The 13801-nt window shown below is 35.4% G+C and overlaps 1 protein-coding gene across 1 annotated transcript in view; it reads right to left on the bottom strand.

The window, feature by feature from the left end:
• The window catches only part of LOC112053574 (protein FAM214A), a 56090-nt gene extending 42770 nt beyond the window's left edge, over window positions 1-13320 (bottom strand). Inside the window, exon 1 of the mRNA XM_052887132.1 lies at window positions 13095-13320. The gene's annotated coding sequence lies outside the window, so the exon portion shown is untranslated. The remainder of the gene's footprint in view (window positions 1-13094) is intronic.
• Between the last annotated feature and the right edge of the window lie 481 nt (window positions 13321-13801).

The raw sequence follows: 13801 nt of genomic DNA, 5'->3' as shown, positions 1-13801 counted from the left end.
AGACCAACGGGGCAAGGAACGAACCACCACTCCTCGATGATGAGTCCGACCGCTCTTACCGTTGAGCTATTGAGGCTCTATCAATGACAATTAACAAGAGACAATACAATCTTAAATTAAGGGACTATCAATGTATTTTTAGGGTAGGCAGTGCATTTTTGCATCTATGAAGTGCACCATTTATTTCTTTACACTATTTATGTCGTTGATAACTCCGGTAGACATCGGCTATATCTGGTAACCATGCGTACCGTAACGCAGAAGCATTGAACGTTCCTATACGATGCTAAGTTATTGTTGGGTGCGACTTCATTAGAAATTCAGTCTTATTGAATTACTGCTTAAAGTCAAAAGTCAGACTCATCGTCGTCTGAACAACATGTTTCAATGATTAACTGCTGTGCTAGCCCACCTAGCAGGTTCGGCTAGGTTAAGCCAATGGTCCAGAGTTTTAATCCCAATTTTTCATTTAAATTAAATTATTAATTGAATAGATTTTAATTGTTTTTGGGCGTTTCATTTATTTAGTCAAATTGTTAATGGTCAATGTTTTGTATTTAATTTTTTTTTCGTGTTAATTTTATAAATAGGAATTATTTAAATATTGTTTATTGTAGCCTAGGAAGACGGATTGGGCAGCTGTAATGTATTCCAGGGTATTATTTATGTAAGTAAATAAATAAACAAATGAATTTAGGAAAATATAAAAAGCAGCCTGGAGTCGGAAAGTTCATTATATCGTTACACCCTTGTTCTTTGGAGATAAAGTATATATTTGTAAAGCAATCTAATCTTAACTAATATTATAAATGCGAATGTGGGTTTGTTTGATACGCTTTCACGCCAAAAATACGAGCAAAGGCCTAGCTTTATTCTACAAGTTATAGGTAACTTTGTCATGACGTTGGTAGCAGTAAAATAATCATAAAATTTCTAAATAATTTGCACCTACAACGATACTTCACTAAGAGGGTAGTTATCAAAATTACCAACGAACCACTGTTTACTCAGAAGTGGGATAGATTTAAAAATAATATATCTACTTTAACATGTATATTGTATAAACATATTAAAAAGTATTAAATATTAAGTACATGTACATATTAAAGAACAAAAAAGTAAACTATAGTAAGTTTTTAGCGAACAAAGACACCGTAGCACGACCGCACCGTGCGGCGTACAAATACAAACTGATCTCAAATTCTCAAAATTCAAATATGGAATGGAGGGAAACTGAACATTGTAGACGAGTGAAGTCGACTGTTGCCACTACACAGCACGCGCGTCTAGACAGGGTGAGGGGGTTTGTGTCAGACAATTTTACAACTAGAAAAATCTGTTCAATCTAATGCAATTGTATTAGATAGATACTTAGGTAGTTAGGTACTACAATCGGAACAAAGAAAAGACTTATGTTTCTCTGATAATTCATCATTACTCTGTATGGAGGGATAAATAAATCCAGTTTTACATATATTTATAATATACGTCACACGTCAGTAAGCCAAACGGTTGACTGATTTAACATACAGTCCGAACTAGTGAGTATTTGCACGACACACAAGGGTATTAAGGATGAATTTTTGAAAAATTAACTCCGGGAGTACGCTAGTGTGTGTTTGTTTGTGTAATCCATGTTTCTGAATATGATGATAAGTGTAATTTTGTATGAAACGTTATTTCAAAAACTTGTCATCCCGTCCCGTCCGAGAGAAAGCACGTTACGTATGCCGCGATCTTTAGTTAACAAGCAATTTAAAATCTCAAAATCTGTTTGTAATGACTCTACCACCAGTATGTTAGGCACAACCACAATAAGACGGTCTAACGAACCATTTTTTTTGTGTGTCATATCAATAAATCTTGGCTGAGTTTGTTGTGGGTTCTTCTGGGACCAAGAAACCAAGGATGATTTGAAAATTTTGATTTGAAATTTTCTTCTTTGGAAGTTTTCGACTTCACTTATCACCATTAAATCATGACATAACTGGAAGCGTAATTGAAAAAAAATAATTTTGAAATTTTTGTGCGCAAGTACAGGTGCACTTTCATAGTCCGATGGGACGGCAGACCGACACGACCGGTGAGAAATGAGGCGCAGAACCGACGGCTTTACACACAAGGGTGAACTAACGCCGCCAACTTCCCAATTTCAGGCTGTTAATGAAGATTTTTCTTGAAAAAAAAAATGTTGGCCTGACCCTGGATTCGAACCCTGGACCTCATTATACGTAGCAGAACCATTGTGGCAGATTATTCAAGAGGTGAAGACACGCCACGAGGTCGGGTTCGAAGGCCCGCGGTTCAATCGCTCCAGTACAAGGGCGGGCTATTTCGGTTCCAGCTTTCTGCGCATCTCTCACCGTTCACGGGAAGCAAGCACAATGCTTCCTTGCCTCATTAGTGTGTTGACCTGATGCGTAGAATGTGACGTCACTGTTTTACGTGCATCTCCAAAGATAAAATTTCGTACGTAGGTAATCTCAGAAAACAGAAGTAAGTATTTACGTTTTGAAAATATTTTCCATAATCATATTCTTACTTTTATTTATATCCCCGTACCCAGTGACCCGTGATAGCCCAGTGGATATGACCTCTGCCTCCGATTCCGGAGAGTGTGGGTTTTTTTCTTTCTTTCTCCAACTTTTTAGTTGTGTATTGCACACAAGAAATGATTTTTTTTTTATATTGCACACATGATTTAAGAAATTAAATATCACGTGTCTCAAACGGTGAAGGAAAAACATCGTGAGGAAACCTGCATACCAGAGAATTTTATTAATTCTCTGCATGTGTGAAGTCTGCTAATCCGCATTGCGCCAGCATGGTGGTGGTTGGCCTAACCCCTCTCATTCTGAGAGACTCGAGCTCAGTAGTGAGCCGAATATGGGTTGATAACACACGCAGAGAATTAAGAAAATTCTCTGATAAGCAGATTTCCTCAGAATATTTTCCTTCACCTTTTGAGACACGTGATATTTTAATTTCTTAAAATACACACAACTGAAAAGTTGGAGGTGCATGCCCCGGACTGGATTCGAACCCACACCCTCCGGAATCGGAGGCAGAGGCACTGGGCTATCACATATCCCCGGGTGCTATAGGCTATATCCCGGATTCCTACCGGAACGGGAATTACGCGGGGGAAACCGCGGGGCGTGCGCTAGCAGAATAATATATGTATAGATAAATAGATTACACCAGAACGTAATTCAAATTTGTTTGAAGTTACATAAAGAAGTGAAAATTATGGAGTGGAGAACTTGAATTAACATCCAAAGCATTATCTTTTAAAGCAAGGCAACGTAGTTACGCACGAAGCCCCGCACTTGTGGCTTATGTAACTCTACGCGGTTAAATATAACCGAGGTTTACTCCAAACGTACGTTTGCAGTGCAGTTATATGTTGACCGACCGCCTTCGCCTTTCTTACATACTTCTATGGGGACCACCATCATAACTGAAACCATATAAAGTTCCAACTCTTCACTTAGTTACATGTCGTCGGTCTAGATGTGATACCTCGTAACTAACAATTATTGGTAAAATTTGATTTTGATGCAGAAAGCTTCAAACAGCTTTTCCGGTTAATATCTTATAGTACGTACATTAAAAACCTCTCTCCTGTAAAGTTCGTCAGTTTGCACTTACGAGCTATCACATCTAGACCGACGATGTGTTTTCTGTGACCTAGTGATGGAGGAGGTACCAAAGATCGGAAGTAGGAACCACAATCTTCCAAAAACGAAGCACATTTTTTATATCCATGATCCAAACTCCATAGTTACTATGCATGGTCTAAAAAGCTTACAACCTTTTATAAAATGAAGCTCTGCCCATCTCAGAGTCCTCGCGCACTATGAGGACACGCCGTGGTCGTGTTGGTCGCAAAAGCTACTGTTGAACTGCAGCCACAACCACGACCGATCGTGAAGCGGCCAATTATCATAGGCTAGTGCGCGCGCTTGGTCTCAACGATTTGTCTGCGACCATGTGCGCGATATTCAAACGGTTTCTTTGTCAGTTAACTTTGTCGTTGCAGCCACGGGTGGTGGTCGCGCAGTGCGTTAGGGCCCTTTGTCTATTGTGTATCACAATAGACCAAGACGTATTTAATATAATTCAGTTGCCAACGTGTCAGCGAACTCGGCTGGGCTGGTTATGTATGGTTGATGATTGTGACGCTGACGTCATCGCTTTTTGCTTGGCAGACAGCCTGGTATTGCCACGACCTTCCACGTCTTACATAGCAACCGCAAGACTTGTCAACGGATACGATTATTAGATTACTCTATGACCGCAACTTCTTCCACGTGTATTTCGTAATAACTTCAGGACTCAACTCTACATTAATATTAGCTGTGTCTTACGGTTTCGCTCGTACAACTCGTACTTCTTTATTCTTCTTCCCATGGGAATATTGGGATAAAAATAGCCTATGTGCTATTACAGACATTATCTATCTCTATGCAAATTTTCATCCTGATCTGTCCAGCGACGTTTTTTAGACAGGAAGGCTAGAGAAGAGATGGTTGGAGTGTGTTAAAGAGAATGTGGGTAAAAAGATGATGAAAATCATCATCCATGCATTCGTCAACTGACGAATGAAAGAAGAAAATGGTAGTAAATGATTATGCAGACCCCACTTAAGTGGTTTATTTAATCACTAGCAGACGCCGCGCGGTTTCATCCGCATGGTCCCCGTTCCCGTAGGAATACGGGGATAAAAAGTAGCCTATAGCACTAGGGGATAATGTAGCTTCCCAACACTGAAAGAACAAACAAACAAACTCTTCAACTTTATAATATTAAAATATAGATATACGCTTTGATATAATATCGCCGTCAGACCTAAGAACGTCTGCAAAGATAGAAATCTTTGAGGACGTTTTTAGAACTGACGACGACGTTCAAATGCATAGTTTTTGCACCTGAACGTTCTAATGTCGAAATCTTCTAGATTATCCGGTTTCAGGGTGAAACGTAAGTAAAGGATTTGCTGTTGTATCTGGGTGACATTGTCGCATGAACGGGTCAGTTTTTCGCGGATAATATAAAATTATACTAATTCTGAATCTAAATAACTACTAAACAATATGTATTTCCGCAAAGTAGGAACCTAGCCTACAGCTCTACTCGATGAGCACTGTTTAGCAACAAACAAATAAGAAATGAAGGTAGAAAACGCATGTCAATTCATAACTTATTAATTTAAAATTATGCATTGTTTGTTTTTAGAATGCTATTCTAAATAAATTAACTATTTCTAATTGGTATAAGCTTATTAATCGAATTTATTTTCAATTAAATATAATTATTATTAGGTGTAAAATGACTATTTATACCCTCATTTTTAATTTGTTTGTTGGTAAACAGTACACATCGAATAGGGCTTCTATAACTCCTGCTACTATTCAATATTTATAACAGGCCCTAGGCATGAAATCTATAGATAAATTGCGAGCAAATCCGCGGTCAAAAATTAGTGATATAATGTATATTGACGGCCGGGTGCCCTAGGTCCGCCAGTCAATGACCCTGACATTGACTGAGGTCGTTGGCTAGCGGTAAAAAAAACTTATTTTGTTACTTTTTGTGCCCCAAACACCTTCTCGGTACCTAATACCTGCTTGATACACATTAGTTTGACCACTAGACCGCCTACGAATACGTTTGAAAAGCCTACTCTATGTTTTACCTGGCTACGGAGGTTATTTATTACCGAGGAGAGAAAGACATTGTCGACCAATAACGGAATAAATAATTGACTCTCTTACATCCCATCTCAACTCAATCGTCTATTAAATAAAGTAAAGTAAAAAATAGTACTTAATAAGATTTTGTTTTCGTTGCCTACGTTTCATTTAGACACTGGAGCACCCTTAGAAGTTGTTTACTCTAGAATTATTTTATTTTTGTCTAGATCTTGATGGGCTTTCGTGAAAAATAGCAAAATAAATAAATTATTTATTGAATAAAAAAATTACGAACATTCTACTATCGATTCGGAAGACAATCTAATTCAATCTTATTAAAAGAAAATGTGTTAGCTAAGTTTGTAAAAACAGACAGACAATAATATAAACCTTGAATGAAATGAAAATAATTATGTACTAAGTTCCGCCAATATTACCCGGCCAGTTACTACTACCAAATAGCCATCACTAAAACAGTACACAAGTGTGTGCGCAGACACAGGCCCACTCTCCCTAGTTCTAAAAAATAATTTGCGATATATGTCGCAGGCAAAAGTCAGTAAAAGCAAATGGCCCACAAAGGCTGTAAGCCCTACGGGGTTACAGACCTTTGGAAGGGCTTCGACTCCAGTCGGGCTAAAATTGGACTAGGCGTGTGAGCTGTCGATAAATTATTTATCGATATAAGCACCTTGCAAACCAATATAAATTAAGTTATGACCGTTTTACACGCATTAAATAGTTTACTAGTTTTAATTTAATGTTAACTAAATCCATAAATATAATAAATTTACCTTTCTGCTCTGAATTAGAAGCTGGTCCTTATCTATTTCATTAATAAGTAACAAGAATATTTTATTTAAAATTCATTCTAAGAAGGATAACTTTCAAACAGGTACGATAAGGTTGTAAATATTAAGTGGTAATTGTTGGTTTTTGATTGAATGTATTTTTTTTTTATAATTGTAAAACGTTAACATGAATTTGAGTATTGAATATACATAAAAAAAGGTTTACTTACTAATAAACGATTGTTATAAAAATCTGGTTAATTTGTTATTTTAAAATAGCTCAACTTTCAGTTAATTTATATTATGTTCTCCTGATATTTAAATACTCAATAAAGTATCTGTAAATAATTAGAGTTGAAATTACTCGTATTCTACATGTTTTCCGCGTATGCGGCGTGGCTTATCGCATGTCAAGTTTGAATACGCGTGATTTAGTAAACTTCTATTTATCAGAGTGGTAATTTTCGAGCCTTATGAAATGAAAAATATATGATTTTACTGAATTCGTCTAAAGACCAATTCATAGTACCATTCAAAGAACCCTCTCATGCTAGACAGCTGGTCAGATGACTAAAGATATATCAACGCTTGCTGTCAAGCAGCATTGCTGTTTTGTTTGAAGGGTATGGTTGCAAATGCATTGCAGGCACTAGAAGCCTAACATTTCGGGCGCAATGCGGTACGCCACATTGTTTAGCGTATGAAGTAACTGCAAAGTAATGCTCTGTTATAAGCGGTAGTTACTCACTCAACACCAGGTAGATTACAATTTCAGCAGGATGGTCAAGCAGATGGGTTGATCCATCCAAAAACTGAATTGAGGAAATCAACCATTAGAGCAAATCAACCAGTCAGTTTTCATTATTATAAAAAACATAATCCCAACCCTCAAAACATCCTTTTCTTACTAACCTTACTACGGTTTTTCGAATAAAAGGGGCTATCGTTGGTTTTTCGCGAAAAAATGGTAAAATAAATCTAATATTCATTGTGTATTAAAATTTTTAATATAAATAAATGCACATTCATAGTCATTTCACATCGCGTGACGCATTTTAAATTCCTACCCTAGTTTCTAACGTTTACTATGAGCATTGAGGACCATGAGGCATAAATGAATCACATTAAGTAATTAGTTTCAATCTATTACAAACTACATTGTTTTGCACATAAAGCCCTTGTTACCTTACGTTAATCATTAACCTGATGACGCAGCATAAACTAGTTTAGCTCATCTCATTCTTGGGTTAATTTTCTCGTAAAAACATTATAACATATTTATTACTAAGCGTTTCCTCTTGGAAATTGTTGTTAATAAGACAGCTATTCACAACTATTGGTGTTGCGAACAGGTATTTGTTCACAATGCCAATAGTTGTGTACAGCTATCTTCACTGTTGCCAAGTGTGCTTCTTTTTTTCGTACGTCCGATTTACAAGTACATGACAAGTATTACAGACATAGATATTACAGGTACTGCTACAATTTTAAACTACCCGAGAAAATTTCACGAAAACAAGTTTATCTTCTGCTATACTTACTTTTTGTTTATGGTGTCAGAATATTTTAAAATACCTAATAACAAATTAATGCATTTAACTTGTTAAATAGCTATTATACCAAAATGTCTTTTGTGAAAATCTCAGCTGATATCATGAAAATTATATGAAAATAAAATTTCAACGAATTTCTTTCATTAATTTCATTTAATTTGGCATAGTTTAGAAGATATGACCGTAATAGGGATTGTAACTATAACTTTTGATAAATCGGAAAATGGTACTCGTTATGAACGAAATCGCATCACGATGTAAAACGGAGGTAGTTTCATTGTTACACTTATCTCTGAAACGTTCGCTCATTAACCTTAGTTATTTACTATTCAGTTATTTTTAGACCGAGACAACATAACGAGTACGTGGAGAGATATTAAGGCACTACTGTCACAGTAGATATATTACAAGCAGTATAATAACTCGGCCATATTTTTGAAATAAATACCTACAGCCGCGCGCTCCGTAAACATGTGATAGGGCTGCCTGCCTCCAGCATTTTAATTACATTTGCCAACTTTGTGTTTCCATTTAGTTATGTGATTGTAAATATACTTTTTTTTAAATAAACAAATAAAATACTTTGTAAATTGTAGTAAAATAGGAAGTGATCAATAAAATGCGTGTTGTTTTTTGATTGGTAGATTTAAATAAGGCTGATACTAATCAATGATCTTGAAGGACCTTCATATATTTATTTTGGTGATGCCATCTATCTATTACCACCACACTAGGTGACCAAATAATAAAAAATCGGTCAAGTGCGTGTCGGGCCACGCGCAGTGTAGGGTTCCGTAGATTATGTTAGCACTTTAACCCCTTATGTAATGTACAAAAATACCGATAACGATACCCCCACACTATAGAATAGACGATAAAAAATTGACCCTGACTTGGCATGTAGGGAAGGAACTACAAAAAACAAATTGAGATTGACCGGGTTCGCTAGTAGTTTAATAAAAAAATCTGGATAGGTATATTGATATCAGCTGGCTCTTTACTTTTTTTATTCAAATACATTAAAGTATGAGCAACACAATAATGTTGTTAAATTCAAACAACTTCTTTACGTAACTTCTTTATTACCTTAAAATACAGGTATACAAAACATACATGTCATAAGATTTAAATCTATGTATTACATAATAATCAAAGAAAACAACCTAAATGAAGAAGTTAATAAATAATTATTTAATAATATTATATTAACGTTTACGTCATTTACCTATTTACACAATTTTATCATTTAAGTATTTATTTGTATATATATTTATTAAATTATGCCTTTAGAATACAAAATATTAATCAAACTTTATAAAAATAATAACTTTTTTCCTAGTCGTCATAATTAAAAAATCCAATACACTGCGTTCGTCACCGCGGCACAGTCGCAACGGTCTTCACCCCACGATCACCCCACGTACGAGCTGCGTAGGTATAGCTCGCGTTTCGACCTTTAGTATGAAGTCCAACTACTGCTTGTAATATATCTACTGTGCTACTGTTGAACCAGTAACTACCTAGATATCGTTAAGTCAGACCAGTAATAAGTTAATGAACTTCGTTGCCCTAATTTCGTTACTATTGTTATTTTAATCAACTTTATTACTTACATTTTAGATAATGTTATCTATATTCGCATTAGTAAACATTTCTAATTCTGTGAATAATAATACCTACCTAGTAACAACTTTGTACAATTACAATATTTTACTATTTATCCTTGCAATCAGCGTTTTAAATTGTTATAAAATATAATGTGCGTGTCTGTTTGTGACATCGTAACGGCTAAACCGATATTGAATTCTTTTTTTTTTTTTTTTTTATTCTTTACAAGTTAACCCTTGACTACAATCTCACCTGATGGTAAGTGATGATGCAGTCTAAAATGGAAGCGGGCTAACTTGTTAGGAGGAGGATGAAAATCCACACCCCTTTCGGTTTCTACACGGCATCGTACCGGAACGCTAAATCGCTTGGCGGTACGTCTTTGCCGGTAGGGTGGTAACTAGCCACGGCCGAATTCAGTCGATTTTTTTTATTTCATATATTATTATAGTAATTTTATAGATATTAGCAAAACAAGCAGTAATATTTTACGCTATTTATAAGTACCAGTAGCTGGTGGAAACGTATTTCAGTTACCTACATAGATTGTCAGTAATCTTTTTTCAACTGGATTTTGAGTATTGAAGGCATGATTTATTTTATAAAAATAATATTATAAAGACAATTGTTACATTTTGTAAAAATTCTCATTTTGAATTGAACAATGTTCTCTATATCCTTATCTCTTTAGACATGCTTTTTTTATTGTTGAATTTCTCAAAGATTTAAAGATAATAGGAATTTTTGCTTTTTAATTTAACAAGTAAATGTACTTTGGAAATCATTTTTTTAAGTTGCAAGTGCAATTCTGCAATGCTTACAAGGAAATATAGTAAGTAACAGAGTCTAAAACTAAAGCCAGCTAATAATTGCGTTAACATATCGGATTTAAATTTTTAATTAGTATAGGCACACAAATAATATACAAGGTTATACTTATTAGTTAATTAAGCTTTTGACAGAGACTTGGTTCACAACAAAATGCGTAAGTAGGTAATTACTAAGTAAAGTAAATGCTAAGTATAATTATAATATCAACATAATAAGTTTATAATTTTAGGTATAGATATATACGTGGTTTCGGTATTGCTGTACCTACGTACTCGTGTATGAACTGCAAGCCCACTCTAACATTGCAAAATGCTGAACTGCGCAACCACTACAACCCGGCAGAGAGCAGTAGCGAAGACTGAAATTGATTCGTAGGTAACCCGATCATGTGATTTTTTTAGTCTCAATGTCTTTTTCGGCTGAGTATACGTTAAATTATTAACGTCCGTAAAACTCGTGGATTTTTAAAAGGTAACCCGATAGGAATCGGGTTAGGCACCATCGCCCCTGCTACGCAGCCATAAGCCTCGTGTTTAGAACGGAAAGTGTGACACATAGTGCATACGCGATTTTTATTGGTTCAATAAAGAATAACCAACAGATCACTAGCAACACACTAGCAGGTAATAATTATAAAAATTCTCTAATATGATTGAATATGATTGATGATGGTGCCCGTCTGTTAACACATTCTAATGTTATAAAGCGTAAGTTTGTGTATTTGTTTGTTTAAACGGGCTGATCTCTGAAACTAGTCCGGTTTAAGAATGCGTACTGAATGTCATTTCAGGCTTTTCAGTATAGGCGTGTAATAAGCAGGAGATGATAAGCTCAAGGTAGTGTAGGGTGGGGTCCTTATTGTGTAATATTTTTTACAGTTGTTAACCGTATTAGCATCTCGGTTGACATAATTGTCAACTTGCTTGAAAATTTCGTATATATAGGTAGGTAGCTAGCAGGTAAATTAGATTCCAGAACCTATAAAAATATGCATTAAGTAGGTATCATATTCAATAGCTCCAGGTTTAGGAGGCCGGATTCAAATCAAGAGAGAAAAATGGTAAACCCACGTCATAGTCAGCAATATATACCTAGTGATAGTACCTACAATAAGTGTATGTGTGTCTAGTGCAGAGTTTCCCAAACTTTTTTGTGTCGTAGACCCCTTGCCAAGTTTTTCCGTGTTGGGTAGACCCCCTACTTATTTGATATTATTTTTCTGTATCCTACAACTTACACAATTTTATAAACATATACCTACCTATAATATTTTTTTTACTTTTACATAGTTACTTTTAAAATAATGTATACCTATGTTTTGATATTATAAGATACCTAATATGATGTAAAAAATAGGTACTATCAGTGTATGTGTTATGATCCACTATGGTGGAAACCATTTTCATTTAATGGACCCCCAAATTTTTTTTCGCTGACATAGACATATAGGGGTCGATATAGACCATTTTGGGAATCACTGGTCTAGTGAAAGAGCACAACCGCCGCTGTCATTTCTGTTGCCAATCTGAAAAATCACAAATACAAATCCGGTACCGTTGCGGGTACTGGAACGCACGGGACCCTCCTGATCGAATGAGTTGAAGTTTACATTTCATGTTAGTCAAGTAGAATAAAACAGTTTTCCTTCATTTAAAATAGTATATATTTCCCTACAGCAGTACAACGTTTATTTTCCGTCATATTATTTGTTTACGATCAAATTAGCGATATAAAAACGCCATTTTCCATTTAGTTTTTCAATACACGTGTAATATTATTAGGCGCGAGGCCATATGCAAGCTTTGCCTACGTACGTGCCACGACCGTAACACATAACGAATTCATAATTAAAACTAATCAGGTGTCTAGTTGGCATATAATGCGCAATAACATTGCCAAACACTTAATTGGTTTATCAATTCATCGACAAAATTATCGATATTTTTCCGTCACTACTGAAATTCTACACAGTTACAGTAATATTCACGATTACACATTAATCGAATAGTATATCGATATAAATACAGGAGCAGCACTATTACAACTCGAAAAGGGCATTCGAATTTTAAATTAACAAAAAGTAACTTTTCGACTCAACCACACGTATAACTAGGGTTCAAAATAGCGTGTCTATATGGCTTTAATAAAGCAAAACAGCTGTATATCTTACAATAGCAGACCGACCCGTTAGGTCTACAAAAAAAAGGATCTTGTTCTTGGGACCTGTATTTTATGGTCTGTGACTGCATTAAAAAAACAGTTCATCTACCTGCAATGTTGGTTTCACAATCAGCTGATTTTCAACAGCTAAAAATTTTAGAACTTATAATTTTTTTATACACTTAATCACTAGGCAGTTATGGTAATTAAAAATCAAGCCCCCTTCAAATGAAAATTGAATGGTTTAAGCAAGAGATTGCTTTTAAAATGGGTACCGTCTTAAAATGGTTGCATTATACCTTTAGCACACTCGTGAAACTTGTCAAATTAACTTTCTAAAATACAGGAAAGATTTAATTAAAGCGCCAATGTCTAACTCAAACTTATTTAACTTAGTAAAAATCCTAGCATATGTTGGAAGAACTTCTCTCAAAATAGTATAACAAAGGGATTACCTTTTTAGAAGCAAGCGATTCTGTCCAATCTCGACACAAAAAAAAACTAGCGCTATAATATAACACTCCGATAGTCGTGTCTTTTTCTCTTTAAATACATTATTGCACTCTACAAAATGTCCGGATGCGTGAAACGCAGTCCAAATGTGTTATTTTATAACAATAACTATTACAGTTAACGCGACGCGAGCGTCCGTACACCGCCCGCTTCAAACAAGAACTAAAAAAAAAATGTCAGCTTCGGGCTCAGCTGGGCCAAGTACGTTCTCATTGGTAAATCGATTAATAACATCGAAATTGAACACCGAACTTTATATCTATCCCACTCTATAGTAACACCTCTCGCTTACACGGAAACAAAGAATTTCATTTTTAAGCAAATTTCAATGGCTTTTCTTTAATGAAATGGCAGAATCATAACTTTTAGCTAGAAATTCAATTATTTTGTTAGATTTCAAGCGAAAATATAGCAAGGATTCGTCAAATCAGATCATATGGAAGACAAAGCAATATGTCAACATCCTACGTCGATTTATTGACATTTGCTCAGATGAAGTAGTTCTGATTGGCTCGCGCACAGCTGTTTTTGACGCGAGTTTCATGTGTACCATTAGTTTATAGCTCTTTACAGAGATGGCAGTAGTTACTCATCAACAACAACAAAGCCAAAACAATTTCCAGTCGTAGCTCATTCTAGTTTTATTTAT

Source organism: Bicyclus anynana, chromosome 18, assembly GCF_947172395.1.
Source record: "Bicyclus anynana chromosome 18, ilBicAnyn1.1, whole genome shotgun sequence".
NCBI lineage: Eukaryota > Metazoa > Arthropoda > Insecta > Lepidoptera > Nymphalidae > Bicyclus > Bicyclus anynana.
Note: the sequence above shows the minus strand (reverse complement) of the source record. Positions and strands in the feature narration are given on the sequence as shown.